This window comes from Triticum urartu, chromosome 3A, assembly GCF_056163025.1.
Source record: "Triticum urartu cultivar PI428250 chromosome 3A, HENAU_Tu73, whole genome shotgun sequence".
Lineage (NCBI taxonomy): Eukaryota > Viridiplantae > Streptophyta > Magnoliopsida > Poales > Poaceae > Triticum > Triticum urartu.
Window position 1 is genome coordinate 50,010,903 of NC_141875.1, and position 19,183 is coordinate 50,030,085.

At 46.4% G+C, this 19,183-nt stretch overlaps 1 pseudogene; it reads right to left on the bottom strand.

Moving 5' to 3' along the window:
• Positions 1 to 1,239: 1,239 nt before the first annotated feature.
• Positions 1,240 to 1,722, bottom strand: LOC125546618 (uncharacterized; annotated as a pseudogene).
• Between the last annotated feature and the right edge of the window lie 17,461 nt (positions 1,723 to 19,183).

Here is a 19,183-nt window from a genome sequence, read left to right on the forward strand (position 1 = left end):
GTTCAATACTCTCTAGAGGAGGTAAATCAATGGATACGGGTACGCCTGGTTGAAGCAGCCCCTACACTTCTATGGGTTGTTCCAGCCTCTGCTAGTGGGTGGTTTTTCATTTCTACAACAAGTGCTTGGTTCAAAAAAAGCTTATGAGTTGAGTTCGTCCTCAGCTACGGATTGGGGGCAGCATTCTCAGATTACTTGACTTGCTGCTAGCTTAGAGGAGAGAAAAAAAATCCCTCTTTCATTTACCTTTAAGTCTGAGAGAAGGCTTTTTCTTTCTTTTAAAAGATCACAAATCAGAGGGGTGATCAGTCCTCTTTCAATCCTTCATCTTCTATGAGTAGCCGCCACAGGGGGTCCTCAGTCTGAATCCTCCACTAGCATTAGACCAATAGTCAGTCTAGCTCTCGCTCTTATCCAATTTCCTTATCCTTTCAGGGCAAGGTCGGAGTAGTAGGAAAATACAATTTCTTTTGTTGCATGCGGACCCGCTTGTGAGACTGAAGAAATTGAAGCTAAATGACAATCTTAACCTACTTGCTTATAGGATCCTTAAGAAACTGTGGACTTTTGCACCTTTCTGTCTAGCTTGAGTTATCTTTTAGTTCTCTCCCCTCGGCAAAGTGGATAGGAAAGAGTCTTGCTTCCATTCCACTAGCCAAGAATAAGGAGAGTGACTTTCTCTTTTGAACCTCTTAAGCTGACTTGAAAAAAAAAGTGGTACACCCCTCAGAGATATAGGGACCGCCATGCTCGTCCACTTTCTTGATAAACGACTCGATGCATTTTCTCTTCCTTGCCGCTGAGACTGAGACATATCAAAAAGATCTATTACTAAAAGGAGATTAGGATCATCCTGTGGTTACTGGATGATGGGAATAACTAAGCATAAATTTGGAAATGAGCACGAAATGTCTATAAATGAATTTTCTCATTATTTGTTATTTCCGGGTCTTTTCATTGCATTCACTTACAACAAGAAACACCCACCAGCGTTTGGTGCAACACTTGCATTTTGGTGCATTCTTCTTCCTTTCATTAGTCTTTTGTTCCGTCATATTCCAAATAACTTATCTAATTACAACGTATTAACCGCTAATGCACCTTTTTTTATCAAATCTCAGGGACATGGTCTAATCACGAGGGTAGTATTTTATCATGGTGTTTGATCCCAAGTTTTTATAGATTCCTTTTTTGTTACCGGGGTCGACCCCAAAGCCATAATGTCTCAAAACGAAGAGGCTATAGAGAAACTTTGATTTTTTCCTTTGTCTCGAACTTCGTGAAGAACTCCATTCTATCTCTCCAACAAAAAAGTTGGGTTGCGCCCCAGTTGTACACTCCCTTCGTTCGGAGAACCCTTGTTGATTCTGAACTTCGTTCGCAAAGTAAGCGTCCTTTTAACGGGCCAGCCCTTTTTAATGTGCCGCTTGACCCTGTTTTGAAAATGAGCTTTTCTCTTCTGGGCACTGGGTGCTCCCGTGGTTCGTGAGAAGGAAAAAGGACTAATCTTTTGTTACATCTGGCACGAGATGAAAAAGAGAGAGCTTCGTCTATCGATGAACAGCAGATTGACGGAGCTCTTGGCATTGCTTTGTTTTTCTCTCCTTTCCTATCAGCGAGTTCCGATCCTTTTGTTCGAAATTTCTTCGTTCATACCGAACCGCTTGCAGAATCAAATCCAGTTCCACAAGATCCTATATCAGCTATACATCCTCCTTGCATTTATGCCGGAGATGTCGCCAGTGCTATGGGCTTTGGGTTATGTAGATCAAAAATGATGAATGGGATTGTGGCACTCCACTCGCCGCCAATGCGGAAGGATGCCGCCGAAAAGAATGGAACGCTGCTTCGCTCTGCTGGATGCGTCGGATCCCATATAAGAAGCTCGCTCTTTACCCGATCATTCAAACATTTTGTGGGCGGCGCGCCTGCTCTATTGTTGCGTAGCAATAGAAGCCTGCTCATGCTACTTCGGCGACGCTTTTTCGCCTTCTCTTCGCTCTGGACATGAGCGCTAATGGACACGGGGAGGGAGCAGGCGAAGCGTGTCGTTCGTAATGGAAAGAAAGACACCACTACTTCGCCTCTTTGTTGGACCACCGGCGCGAACATGGTGGTCTCTGACCAGGACCAGGAACCAATTCGAATTTGGATCTTGACATGTTGGTTGTTTTTAACCGTAGGCATCTCGCCAGGAAGTTGGTGGGCTCATCATGAATTAGGTCGGGGTGGCTGGTGGTTTCGGGATCCCGTAGAAAATGCGTCTTTTATGCCTCGGGTATTAGCCACAACTCGTATTCATTCAGTAATCCTACCCCTTCTTCATTCTTGGACCTCGCTTCTGAATATTTTGACTCTTCCATCCCGTGTCTTAGGAAACTTTTCAATACGGTCCGGATTGCTAGCTCCCGTTCATAGTTCCGCTATGGACGATACACGAGGAAGATTTTTATGGCGGTTCTTCCTTCTAATTATAGGCATATCTATGACTCTTTTTTACCACATGAAGCAGGAGGCATCGGTCCATAGAACCTATAAAAAAGAGATGGTTGTGGCACGAAGTACTCTTGTGCACCTACGTCACTCGGCTCGCGCAACCCCGCCCTGTTATGTTATGTTATGGAAGAATTTAGCTTCTTGCTGGGCTGGTTATTCAGAGCCAGCAACTGGCTGCCGGATTTCGTCCCATCCATAGCGCTTCGGAAGTCACTCTGGCGTGGCGCTGCTGGATACTTCTGATCAATAGGAATAGGAGGAAAAAATAAGCTTATGATGAGCATCTATTGGAGTCGATCATTTCCAAGATCTAATTCTAGTTTCTTATTATGTAGTGGAAACGCCTCACAATCTTCAGTTTTACGCTTACGCTTAAGGAAGAAATGTTCTTGGTGGATGCAGGCCCTGGTACCCCCAAAATTTGTATGCAAGATGAGCTTACATGACTGCCAATCAAGCGAGCCACCAGGTTTGAGAATAAGGTGGGATCCAAGAATGTAGTGGCTGGTGAATCACTAATCAAAAAGCGGATTTTTGAGAGATTCTTCATCGATCTAGTGGCCGGTGAATCCACTTATCAAAGAGTGAGCAGCCGCCAGGTTTAATGATTTTGTGGGATCCCTGGATGTAGCGGCTGGCAAACCGCTTCTTCTTCCACAAAGATTCAGACAAAACCGAGCTTGGATAGAACCGAAGAAGATTTGGCGAACGAAGAAAAAGGTCAAAGGGTTTATTAGAAAAAATCAAAGGAGGTTATTCAGTAGCCATCGTGGGTTTCATTACATTTCTTCCATTCAAAAAACCTCTTCTAAAAAAGGATAGCGAATGATCAATTCACCATTGATAGCATTAACCCTAAAAGGAGGGATATTGTGATAATAGCAGCAGATCAAACAAGAACTTGATGAAAAGATAGAAAAAAATTATGAAAAATCCGAAGTCCACCTTAATCCATTTTGTTGAGGATCTTGCACTTATTCCGGCCCTATATTTACATAGCCAAGAAAGGCTCTGGCGATCATGCGTGACTGGCGGAGCGCCGATTGCCCTGGCACGACACTCTAAAATGCATGTTGGGTTGGGCCAACAAGAAGACTTCGACTAGGGAGACGAAGAATGGAATTGAAGAAGGCAGCATAGTCTAAGATAACAGAATGGAACACCAACCAACAAGTAAGTGGTGGATTTGGATGGAGTCTCGCAGAAGAAGGGTACGCGCGCTAGCGCGCCCCAAGACATCAGTCCTTTTTCTGCTTGCTGGCCAAGGTCAGTTTACTGAATCCCCCTTCCAAACACCAACCCAATCTCCATTCCTTGATGAGAAATGAGCAAGACCATATGTTTATCAAAAATATAGCCCCTACATAAACCTAGCCCTTACTACCTGAACTTCTTGCCTTCAAATAGGACTAACTGCCCGAACCCGCTTGCTTATCTTCTACGATCTAATTAAGTTAAGCAGTGGTTCTTTTTTTAAGTGACTAGAACTTATATCAACTACTATTCTAGCACCCAGCTGTGCCATGTGTTTATTCTGTTCTATTCTATTCTTCAGGTATTCCTTTGAATAACTCATCTTTTCAGGTAAGACAATTTGAAGATCTTCTTAGTCAGCCTATCTGTATTCTTATCCTCTAGTGTGGATCCAATCAGATTTTATAAAGCCAAGGCCTGACATCCATTGTGGGGATCATCTTTTATCGGGAGACATGGCCTGGTGGTTTCTGATCGAGATTCCTAATCAATAGGATGAAGAGCTCTTCGCATGATCTGGTCCTACCTTTTGTCTACGCTATTTTTTGTCCCTTCTCAGCTGCTGCCCTTACTCCGGATAAATTGGAACACATTGATTCCGTTCGTTCCTGCCCTTCACTTCAGGCCATAGTGCTTCTGAATTATTTCTATACCCCTTTGATGATGCAGCCTCTGACTCTCGTGGGTAAACTCCTACTTGATTAGTTATAACTTCTCTGTCTCAACTCATGGACCTATCTATCTTCTTCTTTTTAAGAGATAGGGGTTTGCTATTCTCACGGATTGCTCATATTTATTTACCCCATTGAATAGTTTTTGCCTTGTTTCAGCCCTTCCTTCATCTGAACCTTTCAAGTACTAATTTATCTTTATGGGGAAGACCCTTCATCTGACCTCCGGGATACCCTGTCAATTGTAAAAAGTAGTTGAGTCGTGTCTCGCAGGAGCAAAAAGAGTGAAATGAGGACGTAAGCCCCCTAGGTCTTCCTCTTCCTTCTAAACTAATTGCTTTCGCTTGACTCTTCCAGTAAAAAAGTATACTGAGTGGTTGAAGGAAAGCGAAAAGGAATGGCTTTTTCATGAACCAGATCCGGTGAGCTAGACATCAAGAAAAAATGGACATACAATCAAATAGTAAGGAGCAGTTATTTGCAATGACGGGTGGATTGGTCAGAGCTGCAAGGAGAGACTTGGTTATGGCGCGATAAAGAGCTTGCTTCAATGCTCGGATTCCGGTAGAAAGTAAGAGCAGTAGCATATTCATAGGAGAGCTTTGTACTTGAAATTAGTAGTCCCGGTAGTTGGAAAAAAAATCTCTGAATACAGATTCAAAGCATCAAGATAGGTAGTCCTATCATTAGTTGGCCAGTCATAGCAATTTAATTAGAAAGCTTGCTTCGGGATCAGATCATTCAACTAAAGCTGTCAGGCCGGGTAGGCTTTGAGGAACATTGGGGGTTTCTTATGTTGTGACTGAGCAGATATGTCTATTGTGCCCGGCAAAAACAGATTTGCAAGGAGTTTGCCAAAGGCTTTCTCATTCAAAAAAAAACAATTTCAAGTATATTTCCCTTCTCCATTCTCTGCTCGGATGGTTGCCGCTTGTGTGAATTTCATTGCTGTGGGTCCCGTGTGTGCTCGAATAAGATTGTTTTAGGATTCTATTTAGTTGAATTTCTTGACTCCGCGGTGCTGGTTATCGAGTTTATGGCGCCGCCGACCATCAAAAAGTCAAAGATGGCACCGGCATTTACTTATTATGCTCTCTTCTAATAGTGGTCCCTTGGTATTCAGGTTGTAAAATCCTGATAGGCAGTTGACTGTTATACCTTGTTTTTGTAATGGCCTATCTTCTTTAAAAAGCCGAAAGATAAGGATTTCGCAAAACTTTTGCGTTCCTTTTTCTTTGAAAAGAAAACCTTACCATTTTTGGGCCGCTGTTACCATTTCCATTTCCTGAACCTAAACCTAACTAATACTTAGTTGTTTCCATTTCCTCATCTGGTGATAGATCCTCATCTTCTTCTGGCTCAAATCCCTTTTTCATATCCAGGGCAGGCTTTAGGTACGCTTTAGTTTGAAATCATTAAAGATATGCTCGACCTCGTTTATGTCCATGGTATCATCGTACGTACCTTCTACTATCAACCAGATGAGATAGGGCTTTGAAAGGTCAGAGTCAGTCTCCTCTTTTTCTTTTAGGTCGTTTAGCAGTTCCCCAACCAGCTTTCTCCCCGAGAAAGCCTTCCTGAGATTCAAAGAAAAAGGTTTGAAGGTTGATCTCTGGGATCAGTGATAGTTCGGAACCAGCAAAGGGAGGCTGAAAAGCCGTAGTTGTTGGGAATATTACTACTGGGCATGAACCGGCCTATCTGGGCCGAGTTAACTTCGCCAATAGTTAAGTATGTTAAACGCCCAAGAAGGCAGATGAGGGCTAAGGGCCCATAGTCGGTTTAAGGCCTGTAGCCATAAACCGGAGTTGGTATGTAACTTGTATTGTAAGTTAGGAATAGGTAGAGACCAAACCCGACATGTCTATGAGCCGGTGTTGGGACTCTATAAACCGACGGGTGTCGCCCGTGTATATAAGGGGACGACCCGACGGCGGTTCAAGGACAACAGACAACAACTCGAGACTTAGGCGAAGCTTGTTTGCTCCCTAGTCATCGAAACCCCATCAATTCCATCACAACTAGACGTAGGATTTTACCTTCATCGAGGGGGCCGAACTAGTATAAACTCTCTCGCGTCCCTGTGTCCGCTTTAACCCCTTCAAGCTAACCCGTCGCGATGGCTCCACGACTAAGTCCTTTCATGAGGACATCTGCCGTGACAAAACCACGACAGTTGGCGCCCACCGTGGGGATATCGCACGATGGTTTCAAGTTCTTGGAGGGCAACTTCGAAGGACTCAAGGGCTACGTTGTGGGCCGGATGACCAAGAGTCATCGCGGCAAGCTCTACATCGATGATGCAGGATGGGGCCCCGACGCTGGCTCAATCGAGTATGGGTACCAGGTCCCCTTTGGTGGCATACACGTCTTCATTGGCAAAATCGGTGAACCGGGCCCTGAGCCGGACATCTGCACCGACCTCTTCGAGACGGCTCAACGTGCGTGATCTGCCCAGGTTAAACCGGCCGTGAAGCGTGCCTTCGTGGGAGTCATCCATGGAGGAAGCTATGAGGATGGATTGGAATCTGGTGGCGAGATCGTCATGTATCCCGGGACGAGTCATCGACAGGAGAAACCGAATCTTTGTATCGACTGCAAGACGATCGGATTTGGGGTTGTTCCGATGGCGACAGTATTCCGGACCCCTTTGATCTGCCCAGCCGGGTCGAAATATTCATGGCCGGTACACAAGAGGCGCTTCACTCTTCGACCACAGCAGCGATGATCTTCGGGTCAGTAGCGGCGACAGCTGCCGGGGCAGGTGGCCCTGTGTGCCCGCCGGCTCAAGTTTTGTCCGATCTATTTGATGCGTTGGCTACGCTTATGGCAGAGGCTAACCCGGCGGATCAGGACGCCCATGATGCGGAAATTGCGAAGGTGAGAGATCAGATCACTCAAGCCAAGGCCGACTTAGCCGCTGAGGATGCCAGGATGACTGCAGAACGGGCCGCGTTGGATGCGCAAGCTTACAGACTTATGCTGGATCAGAACGCATCGCATGAGGTCCTGAAGCGGAAATACCGGTCTCGTTTGCCCCAGGTTTTCGAAGCTAAAGATCTCTTCAACACCCCGGGAGCGGGAACTAGCAACCCGCCGGTGGTGAACCGGGCAGAAGCACCAGGGACGGGCGCGCCGATTCATCCTCGCTTGATGGATCCACCTCATCAAAACGCTGTCGTACCTCAGGCTGTCCCGACACCTCTGGGTCACTACTCCAACCCGATGGATAACCTTGTTGCTGCGGCGGCACGGCTGGAGGCCATCCCAATTGAAGGTGATTCGCCGCAGGCGGTAGAAACGCGCCGGGTTAAGGAGCTTCTTCGGACAGCCTTGATCCAACAGGAAGCATACTCATACAGTCGTGATCGAATTCATTCCACCCCTTTTCCAAGCCGGAGTTATAGCAGGTGGATGGATGAACCGGCAGTGTCGAGTAATGCACGAAACCGTCAAGTACCCCGTGGTAACAACCCGGCGGGTGGTGTTGGTGATGCTCAGGAAGTGGTGGACCGGGCCCGAGCGCGCAGGGAGGCCGAGTTAGCAGCACAACATGAGGCACGCCAGCTTACGCCGGTTCGTCCAACTACCTCGATTGAGCCTAGCGTTTCTTCTAGCTCTTTGGGAGTGCCTTGTCTCATCCCCTCTTTACGCAACGTGCGCCTGCCCAAGGACTTCAAGGGACCGCACAAGGTGCCAAATTACACTGCCGATCAGCCTCCAGAGACATGGGTAGAGAGCTATGAGATGGCCATGGAGATGCTGGATGTAGGTGATGCGGCGTGTGCAAAATACTTCACCATGATGCTCGAAGGAACGGCCCGCACCTGGTTAAAAAGTTTACCGGCCAACTCTATCAGTTCATGGGCCCAATTGCGAGCCCGGTTTATCCAGAACTTCAAGGATACGTGTAAACAGCCCATGTCTATAGTGGATTTAGCAGTCTGTGTTCAGGAAGAAGGAGAGTCAACGACTCGTTGGGTGCGCCGGGTCTCAAATTTTTTGCATTCATCAGACCGTATCAATGCCGACACCGCGGTTATAACCTTGGAAGGCATCTGCCGGTTTGGGCCTCTAAAGTTGAAATTGGGACGAATGAAGCGCCATTGCAACGATATAGGGACCCTCATGGCTGCGTTAGTGAAGTATGTTGATTCTGTAGTACCAAGGATCCCGAGTCTGATGACGACAAGGCAGGGAAGGGAAAGAAGATCAGCAACTCCAAAGGACAGCAGCATAACCCGGCAGGTCATGGAAACGGAGGCAAGCGTAAAGCGGATGGCAGCATGGACTTTGTGGCTAATACCAACGCGCAGGACAAGGGCCAGCGACGTAAGGGTAAAACGCTGAATCGCAGTGGAGCGCCTAATCCTAACCCGGACCGCCTGTCTTATCTGTTAAACCAGCCTTGTCCAAAACATGGGACGAAGGAGGTGCCAGCCAATCACCTTTGGAAGGATTGTTACATTATGCAGGAGTTCAAGAACTCTAATGCTTTCCGGTATGACCACGGATCAGGCGGTGGCTCAGGATCCAGGCCGGGTTACGGCGGAGGAAATTCCGGTTCAGGGTTTAATGGTAATCAGGGCGGACATAACAATCAAGGTAATCAGAATAGTCCAGGTGGTTACAATCAGCAGCAGCAGCAGTCGGGTTATCATTCACCCGAAGCAGTTGAATAGAGGGAAATATCATGTCTTCACTACTAGCTTGGACAAGCAAGGTCAGAAGCTTCATAAGCGAGCAGTAAATTCTGTTGAACCGGCCGTGCCCCGTTATCTACGCTGGTCTGAACAACCAATCGTATGGAGCAGAGAGAATCACCCTCCCCGGGTTGATAATCCGGGCCAGCTAGCATTGGTGGTGGCACCTCAGGTGGGAGGTTATAAGTTCACCAAGGTGCTCATGGATGGAGGAAGCATCATTAATATCTTATATTATGAGACCTTCCGTCGTATGGGGTTAATAGATAAAAATCTTAAACCGTCCAATACGGTGTTCCATGGTGTGGTGCCTGGTAAGTCAGCATATCCTATTGGCAAGATAGCTTTGGAAGTATCCTTTGGAGATGATCATGATTCCAGGTCAGAGGCACTAACCTTTGAGGTGGTAAAAATCCAGAGTCCATATCACGCCCTGTTCGGGCGGTCGGCTGACGCCAAGTTTATGGCACGGCCTTGTTATGTGTATTTGCAGCTCAAGATGCCGGGTCACAAAGGAACAATAACGGTTCACGGAAGCCCAAAAATTGCTTTGGAGTGTGAAGAAGGTGATGCGGCTTATGCGGAGTCGGTTTGTGCCACGGAGGAGCTGAAGTATTACAAGGACAATGTTGATCCGGCGGACATGACTCCATTGAAGAAGCCGACTACGGAACATGATCCGGCCCTGAAGTTCAAATCGGCGGCTGAGACTAAGCTTGTTGACTTCGTACCTGGCGATTCGTCCAAGCAATTCAGTATCAGTGCCAACTTGGATCCAAAATAGGAAAGCGCGCTCATCTAGTTCATCCGTGAGAATCGGGAAATTTTTGCATGGAAGCCTTCTGACATGCCAGGTGTACCGAGGCAACTCGCTGAGCACACTCTTAATGTGGATCCTAAGTACAAACCGGTGAAACAGTTCCTACGCCGGTTCAATGAAGAAAGATGCAAAGCTATTGGAGAAGAGGTGGCCAGGCTCTTAGCAGCTGGCTTTATCATTGAAGTCTTCCATCCTGAATGGCTGGCTAATCCGGTGCTGGTCCTTAAGAAAAACGGCACCTGGCGCATGTGTGTGGACTACACAGATCTTAACAAAGCTTGTCTAGCAGATCCTTTTGCCCTCCCCCGTATTGATCAGATTATCGATGCTACGGCGGGTTGTGAGCGTTTGAGTTTCCTGGATGCATATTCTGGTTATCTCAGATCAAGATGGCAGTTAAGGACCAGGAGAAGACAACATTCATAACTCCCTTTGGAGCCTTCTGCTATGTATCTATGCCCTTTGGGCTCAAGAGTGCCCAGGCAACTTATCAGCGGTGTGTACAGAATTGCCTTCATAAACAGATTGGCCGTAATGTGCATGCTTATGTGGATGATATTGTGGTAAAGTCAAAGGAGAAGGAGACTCTGGTTGACGATTTGAAGGAAACCTTTGACAACCTAAGGACATACAAGATGATGCTCAACCCGGCCAAGTGTGTCTTTGGTGTACCGGCTGGCAAGTTATTGGGTCTTCTGGTGTCCAATAGGGGTATTGAGGCTAATCCGGAGAAAATCACAGCAATCACCTCCCTAGCTAAACCGAAATGCATCAATGATGTTCAACGCCTAGCAGGCCGGATTGCCGCGTTGAGCCGGCTTATCAGCCGCCTTGGCGAGAAGGCGATCCCTTTATATCAGATGTTAAAGAAGACGGATCAATTCGTCTGGAGTTCTGCTGCTGATAAAGCATTGGAGGATTTAAAGCGGCAGTTGGCCAATCCGCCTGTACTCGCTGCTCCAACTGACAAGGAGCCGTTGCTGCTATATGTTGCCGCTAATGCTTGTGCAGTCAGTGTGGCTATTGTGGTGGAGCGGAAGGAGGCAGGCAAGGAGCATCCGGTTCAGCGTCCGGTTTACTATATCAGCGAGGTGCTTATTGAGTCCAAGTAGAGGTATCCGCATTGGCAGAAGCTGGTATATGGAGTTTTTATGGCAAGTAGGAAGCTTAAACAGTACTTCCAGGGACATCGCATCACAGTGGTCAGTTCTGCTCCCTTGGGAGATATAATCCAAAACCGGGAAGCGACTGGCCGGATCGCCAAGTGGGCTATAGAGCTTGGGCCGCACGGATTGAAATACGTGCCTCGGACGGCGGTCAAGTCTCAAGCACTTGTTGATTTCATCAATGATTGGACAGAACTGCAAGCACCTGAAGAGAAGCCGGATCACACATATTGGACTATCCATTTTGATGGGTCCAGGCAATTGGAGGGCTCAGGGGCTGGAGTCGTATTAACTTCCCCACGAGGTGATAAGTTTTGTTACGTTCTTCGCTTAATGTTCCCTTGTACTAACAATGCAACTGAGTATGAAGCCTTGCTCAATGGTCTCCGGATGGCTAAGGAGATGAATCTAAGCCGAGTTAAGTGCTTCGGTGACTCGGACCTGGTGGCTCAGCAGGTGTCTGGCAATTGGGATTCCAAGGACCCACTCATGGCAGCATATCGTCGTGAGGTGGATGCTGTTGTAGGTCACTTCAAAGGTTATCAGGTGGACCATGTAGACCGTCGGAAGAATGAAGCGTCAGACGCTTTAAGCCGGCTGGGCTCTCAACGCAAACCGGTCCCGCCTAACGTTTTCTTGGATGTGCTGCATAACCCGTCAGTCAAGCTCCCTGGTGAAGAGGATTTGGCTATTCCTGATCCGGAGGCTCAATTGGTGGCGGCTCTTCATGTTATTACGGATTGGACGATTCCTTATCTTGCGTACTTGAACCGGGGCGAGTTACCAGAGGATGAGGTTCTGGCCCGGCAGATAATTCGGCGATCCAAGTCCATGACTATTGTCAATGGCGAGTTGCATCGATGCAGTGTGTCAGGGGCATTTCAACGCTGTGTGTCCCCCGAGGAAGGCTGTGAAATCTTACGTGAGATCCACGAAGGAGATTGTGGTCATCACGCCGGTTCAAAATCTTTGGTGTCTAAAGCGTTCCGTCACGGCTTTTATTGGTTGACTGCTCATGCTGATGCAGAAGATCTGGTCAGACGATGTGACGGTTGCCAAAAGTTCTCAAGACGTGCTCATGTACCGGCTCAAGAATTGAGCATGATTCCAATCACTTGGCCGTTCGCGACTTGGGGGCTGGATATGGTTGGGCCTTTCAAAAGGTCCAAGGACAAGAAGACTCACCTTTTGGTGGCGGTCGACAAGTTTACAAAGTGGGTAGAGGCAGAACCCGTTAGCAAGTGTGATGCGGCTACGGCGGTTCAATTCATTAAAAAGGTGATTTTCCGGTTTGGCTTTCCACACAGCATCATCACTGATAATGGTACCAACTTGTCCAAGGGTGCTATGAAGGAGTTCTATCAACGTGAGCACATCCGGCTTGGCATTTCATCAGTGGCTCACCCCCAGTCCAATGGTCAAGCAGAGAGGGCTAATCAAGAGATCTTGCGAGGCATCAAGCCCCGGCTTATGGTTCCTTTGCAACAAACGCCGGGTTGTTGGGTTGAAGAATTACCATCTGTATTATGGAGCATTAATACCACACCCAACAGATCAACATGATACACGTCGTTCTTCATGGTCTATGGAGCGGAGGCGGTTCTCCCCAGTGATATCCGTCATGATTCACCTCGTGTAGCGGCTTATGTTGAAGCGGACAATGAGGTAGCACGACAAGATGCTCTGGACCTATTGGACGAAGAGCGTGACATAGCACCTGCCCGCTCGGCGATTTACCAACAGGATCTTCATCGTTATCACAGTCGCCGAGTCAGAACCAGGACCTTTCAAGAAGGAGATTTGGTACTTCGGCTCATGCAAGACCAGACTGATATGCACAAGTTATCCCCACCTTGGGAGGGACCTTTCGTGGTCAGCAAGAATCTGCACAACGGGTCATACTATCTGATCGATATTCGAGAGCATAAAGACTCACGTACATCAGAAGAGGAGACCAACAGGCCGTGGAACATAGCTCATCTTCGGCCTTATTATACCTGAGCCATTGGCTCTACTTATGTACATACTATGACAATGTATATATTAGGATCAATATAATAAACCGGAGCCTCAGCTAAAGCGGGGCCTCTGTTTCTTTTTACATCACGTGTGGTTACACGGAGTTTTATTTGTCCTAAAGCGGCCTCCGGTTTACCCCTTGAGTTAGCTTTTAAAGTTTCATGTTATATCACTTGGGGGCTTGGTCGTATCCGAACCAATGCAACACCTTTTGATAGGCGAAAGCCATGAGATCATTTGGGGACTTGGTCACGTCTGAACCAGTCACGCCTCTTGATCGGCCTAAGGCCACAGAATCACTTGGGGGCTTGGTCGAACCTGAACCATCGCTACACCTCTTGATCCGCATAATGCCACTGCATCATTTGGGGACCTGGCTGACTTGAACCATAGCTACGCCTATCGGGGGCTTGGTCGTGTCCGACCATGGTAATGCCACTTGATCGGCTTAATAGCATCTTTTTGTTGGGGAACGTAGTAATTTCAAAAATTTTCCTACGCACACGCAAGATCATGGTGATGCATAGCATCGAGAGGGGAGAGTGTTGTCTACGTACCCACGCAGACCGACTGCGGAAGCGTTGACGCAACGTAGAGGAAGTAGTCGTACGTCTTCCCGATCCGACCGATCCAAGCACCGTTACTCCGGCACCTCCGAGTTCTTAGCACACGTACAGCTCGATGACGATCCCCAGGCTCCGATCCAGCAAAGCGTCGGGGAGGAGTTCCGTCAGCACGACGGCATGGTGACGATCTTGATGTTCTACCGTCGCAGGTCTTCGCCTAAGCACCGCTACAATATGATCGAGGTGGAATATGGTGGCAGGGGGCACCGCACACGGCTAAGGAACGATCTCAAGGATCAACTTGTGTGTCTAGAGGTGCCCCCTGCCCCCGTATATAAAGGAGCCAAGGGGGAGGGTGCGGCCGGCCAGGAGGAGGGCGCAGGAGGAGTCCTACTCCTACCGGGAGTAGGACTCCCCCCCAATCCTAGTTGGAATAGGATTCCTTGAGGGGGGAAAGAGAGAGAGGGGGCCGGCCACCTCTCCTTGTCCTAATAGGACTAGGGGAGGGGGGAGGCGCGCGGCCCACCTTGGGCTGCCCCTTTCTCCTTTCCACTAAAGCCCACTAAGGCCCATATAGCTCCCGGGGGGTTCCGGTAACCTCCCGGTACTCCGGTAAAATCCCGATTTCACCCGGAACACTTCCGATATCCAAACATAGGCTTCCAATATATCAATCTTTATGTCTCGACCATTTCGAGACTCCTCGTCATGTTCGTGATCACATCCGGGACTCCGAACTAACTTCGGTACATCAAAATGCATAAACTCATAATAACTGTCATCGTAACGTTAAGCGTGTGGACCCTACGGTTCGAGAATAATGCAAACATGACTGAGACACATCTCCGGTCAATAACCAATAGCGGGACCTGGATGCCCATATTGGCTCCTACATATTCTACGAAGATCTTTATCGGTCAGACCGCACAACAACATACGTTGTTCCCTTTGTCATCGGTATGTTACTTGCCCGAGATTCGATCGTCGGTATCCAATACCTAGTTCAATCTCGTTACCGTCAAGTCTCTTTACTCGTTCTGTAATACATCATCTCGCAACTAACTCATTAGTTGCAATGCTTGCAAGGCTTATGTGATGTGCATTACCGAGAGGGCCCAGAGATACCTCTCCGACAATCGGAGTGACAAATCCTAATCTCGAAATACGCCAACCCAACATCTACCTTTGGAGACACCTGTAGAGCTCCTTTATAATCACCCAGTTACGTTGTGACATTTGGTAGCACACAAAGTGTTCCTCCGGCAAACGGGAGTTGCATAATCTCATAGTCATAGGAACATGTATAAGTCATGAAGAAAGCAATAGCAACATACTAAACGATCGGGTGCTAAGCTAATGGAATGGGTCATGTCAATCAGATCATTCAACTAATGATGTGATCTCGTTAATCAAATAACAACTCTTTGTTCATGGTTAGGAAACATAACCATCTTTGATTAACGAGCTAGTCAAGTAGAGGCATACTAGTGACACTCTGTTTGTCTATGTATTCACACATGTATTATGTTTCTAGTTAATACAATTCTAGCATGAATAATAAACATTTATCATGATATAAGGAAATAAATAATAACTTTATTATTGCCTCTAGGGCATATTTCCTTCAGTCCCCCACTTGCACTAGAGTCAATAATCTAGATTACACAGTAATGATTCTAACACCCATGGAGCCTTGGTGCTGATCATGTTTTGCTCATGGAAGAGGCTTAGTCAACGGGTCTGCAACATTCAGATCTGTATGTATCTTGCAAATCTCTATGTCTCCCACCTGGACTAGATCCCGGATGGAATTGAAGCGTCTCTTGATGTGCTTGGTCCTCTTGTGAAATCTGGATTCCTTTGCCAAGGCAATTGCACCAGTATTGTCACAAAAGATTTTCATTGGACCCGATGCACTAGGTATGACACCTAGATCGGATATGAACTCCTTCATCCAGACTCCTTCGTTCGCTGCTTCTGAAGCAGCTATGTACTCCGCTTCACATGTAGATCCCGCTACGACGCTTTGTTTAGAACTGCACCAACTGACAGCTCCACCGTTTAATGTAAACACATATCCGGTTTGCGATTTAGAATCGTCCGGATCAGTGTCAAAGCTTGCATCAACGTAACCATTTACGATGAGCTCTTTGTCACCTCCATATACGAGAAACATATCCTTAGTCCTTTTCAGGTATTTTAGGATGTTCTTGACCGCTGTCCAGTGATCCACTCCTGGATTACTTTGGTACCTCCCTGCTAAACTTATAGCAAGGCACACATCAGGTCTGGTACACAGCATTGCATACATGATAGAGCCTATGGCTGAAGCATAGGGAACATCTTTCATTTTCTCTCTATCTTCTGCAGTGGTCGGGCATTGAGTCTGACTCAACTTCACACCTTGTAACACAGGCAAGAACCCTTTCTTTGCTTGATCCATTTTGAACTTCTTCAAAATCTTGTCAAGGTATGTGCTTTGTGAAAGTCCAATTAAGCGTTTTGATCTATCTCTGTAGATCTTTATGCCTAATGTGTAAGCAGCTTCACCGAGGTCTTTCATTGAAAAACTCTTATTCAAGTATCCCTTTATGCTATCCAGAAATTCTATATCATTTCCAATTAGCAATATGTCATCCACATATAATATCAGAAATGCTACAGAGCTCCCGCTCACTTTCTTGTAAATACAGGCTTCTCCGAAAGTCTGTATAAAACCAAATGCTTTGATCACACTATCAAAGCGTTTATTCCAACTCCGAGAGGCTTGCACCAGTCCATAAATGGATCGCTGGAGCTTGCACACTTTGTTAGCTCCCTTTGGATCGACAAAACCTTCCGGTTGCATCATATACAACTCTTCTTCCAGAAATCCATTCAGGAATGCAGTTTTGACATCCATTTGCCAAATTTCATAATCACAAAATGCGGCAATTGCTAACATGATTCGGACAGACTTAAGCATCGCTACAGGTGAGAAGGTCTCATCGTAGTCAACCCCTTGAACTTGTTGAAAACCTTTTGCGACAAGTCGAGCTTTGTAGACAGTAACATTACCGTCAGCGTCAGTCTTCTTCTTGAAGATCCATTTATTCTCAATTGCTTGCCGATCATCGGGAAAGTCAACCAAAGTCCATACTTTGTTCTCATACATGGATCCCATCTCAGATTTCATGGCTTCAAGCCATTTTGCGGAATCTGGGCTCACCATCGCTTATTCATAGTTCGTAGGTTCATCATGATCTAGTAGCATGACTTCCAGAACAGGATTACCGTACCACTCTGGCGCGGATCTCACTCTGGTTGATCTACGAGGTTCAGTAGTATCTTGATCTAAAGTTTCATGATCATTATCATTAACTTCCTCACTTATTGGTGTAGGTGTCGTAGAAACAGTTTTCTGTGATGTACTACTTTCCAACAAGGGAGCAGGTACAGTTACCTCGTCAAGTTCTACTTTCCTCCCACTCACTTCTTTCGAGAGAAACTCCTTCTCCAGAAAGTTTCCGAATTTAGCAACAAAAGTCTTGCCTTTGGATCTGTGATAGAAGGTGTATCCAATAGTTTCCTGTGGATATCCTATGAAGACACATTTCTCCGATTTGGGTTCGAGCTTATCAGGTTGAAGCTTTTTCAAATAAGCATCGCAGCCCCAAACTTTCAGAAATGACAACTTTGGTTTCTTGCCAAACCACAGTTCATAAGGCGTCGTCTCAACGGATTTTGATGGTGCCCTATTTAACGTGAATGCGGCCGTCTCTAGAGCGTATCCCCAAAACGATAGTGGTAAATCAGTAAGAGACATCATAGATCGCACCATATCTAGTAAAGTATGATTACGACGTTCGGACACACCATTACGCTGTGGTGTTCCGGGTGGCGTGAGTTGCGAAACTATTCCACAATTTTTCAAATGTACACCAAACTCGTAACTCAAATATTCTCCTCCACGATCAGATCGTAGAAACTTTATTTTCTTGTTACGATGATTTTCAACTTCACTCTGAAATTCTTTGAACTTTTCAAATGTTTCAGACTTATGTTTCATTAAGTAGATATACCCATATCTGCTTAAGTCATCTGTGAAGGTGAGAAAATAACGATATCCGCCACGAGCCTCAACATTCATCGGACCACATACATCTGTATGTATGATTTCCAACAAATCTGTTGCTCTCTCCATAGTACCGGAGAACGGTGTCTTAGTCATCTTGCCCATGAGGCACGGTTCGCAAGTACCAAGTGATTCATAATCAAGAGGTTCCAAAAGTCCATCAGTATGGAGTTTCTTCATGCGCTTTACACCGATAGGACCTAAACGGCAGTGCCACAAATAAGTTGCACCATCATTATCAACTCTGCATCTTTTGGCTTCAACATTATGAATATGTGTATCACTACTATCGAGATTCAATAAGAATAGACCACTCTTCAAGGGTGCATGACCATAAAAGATATTACTCATATAAATAGAACAACCATTATTCTCTGATTTAAATGAATAACCATCTCGCATTAAACAAGATCCAGATATAATGTTCATGCTCAACGCTGGCACCAAATAACAATTATTTAGGTCTAATATTAATCCCGAAGGTAGATGTAGAGGTAGCGTGCCGACCGCGATCACATCGACTTTGGAACCGTTTCCCACGCGCATCGTCACCTCATCCTTAGCCAGTCTTCGCTTAATCCGTAGTCCCTGTTTCAAGTTGCAAATATTAGCAACAGTACCAGTATCAAATACCCAGGTGCTACTGCGAGCATTAGTAAGGTACACATCAATAACATGTATATCACATATACCTTTGTTCACCTTGCCATCCTTCTTATCCGCCAAATACTTGGGGCAGTTCCGCTTCCAGTGACCAGTCTGTTTGCAGTAGAAGCACTCAGTTTCAGGCTTAGGTCTAGACTTAGGTTTCTTCTCTTGAGCAGCAACTTGCTTGCTGTTCTTCTTGAAGTTCCCTTTCTTCTTCCCTTTGCCCTTTTTCTTGAAACTAGTGGTCTTGTTGACCATCAACACTTGATGCTCCTTCTTGATTTCTACCTCCGCAGTTTTCAGCATTGCGAAGAGCTCGGGAATAGTCTTGTTCATCCCTTGCATATTATAGTTCATCACGAAGCTCTTGTAGCTTGGTGGCAGTGATTGGAGAATTCTGTCAATGACGCAATCATCTGGAGGATTAACTCCCAATTGAATCAAGTGATTATTATACCCAGACATTTTGAGTATATGCTCACTGACAGAACTGTTCTCCTCCATCTTGCAGCTATAGAACTTATTGGAGACTTCATATCTCTCAATCCGGGCATTTGCTTGAAATATTAACTTCAACTCCTGGAACATCTCATATGCTCCATGACGTTCAAAACGTCGTTGAAGTCTCGATTCTAAGCCGTAAAGCATGGCACACTGAACTATCAAGTAGTCATCAGCTTTGCTCTGCCAGACGTTCATAACATCTGGTGTTGCTCCAGTAGCAGG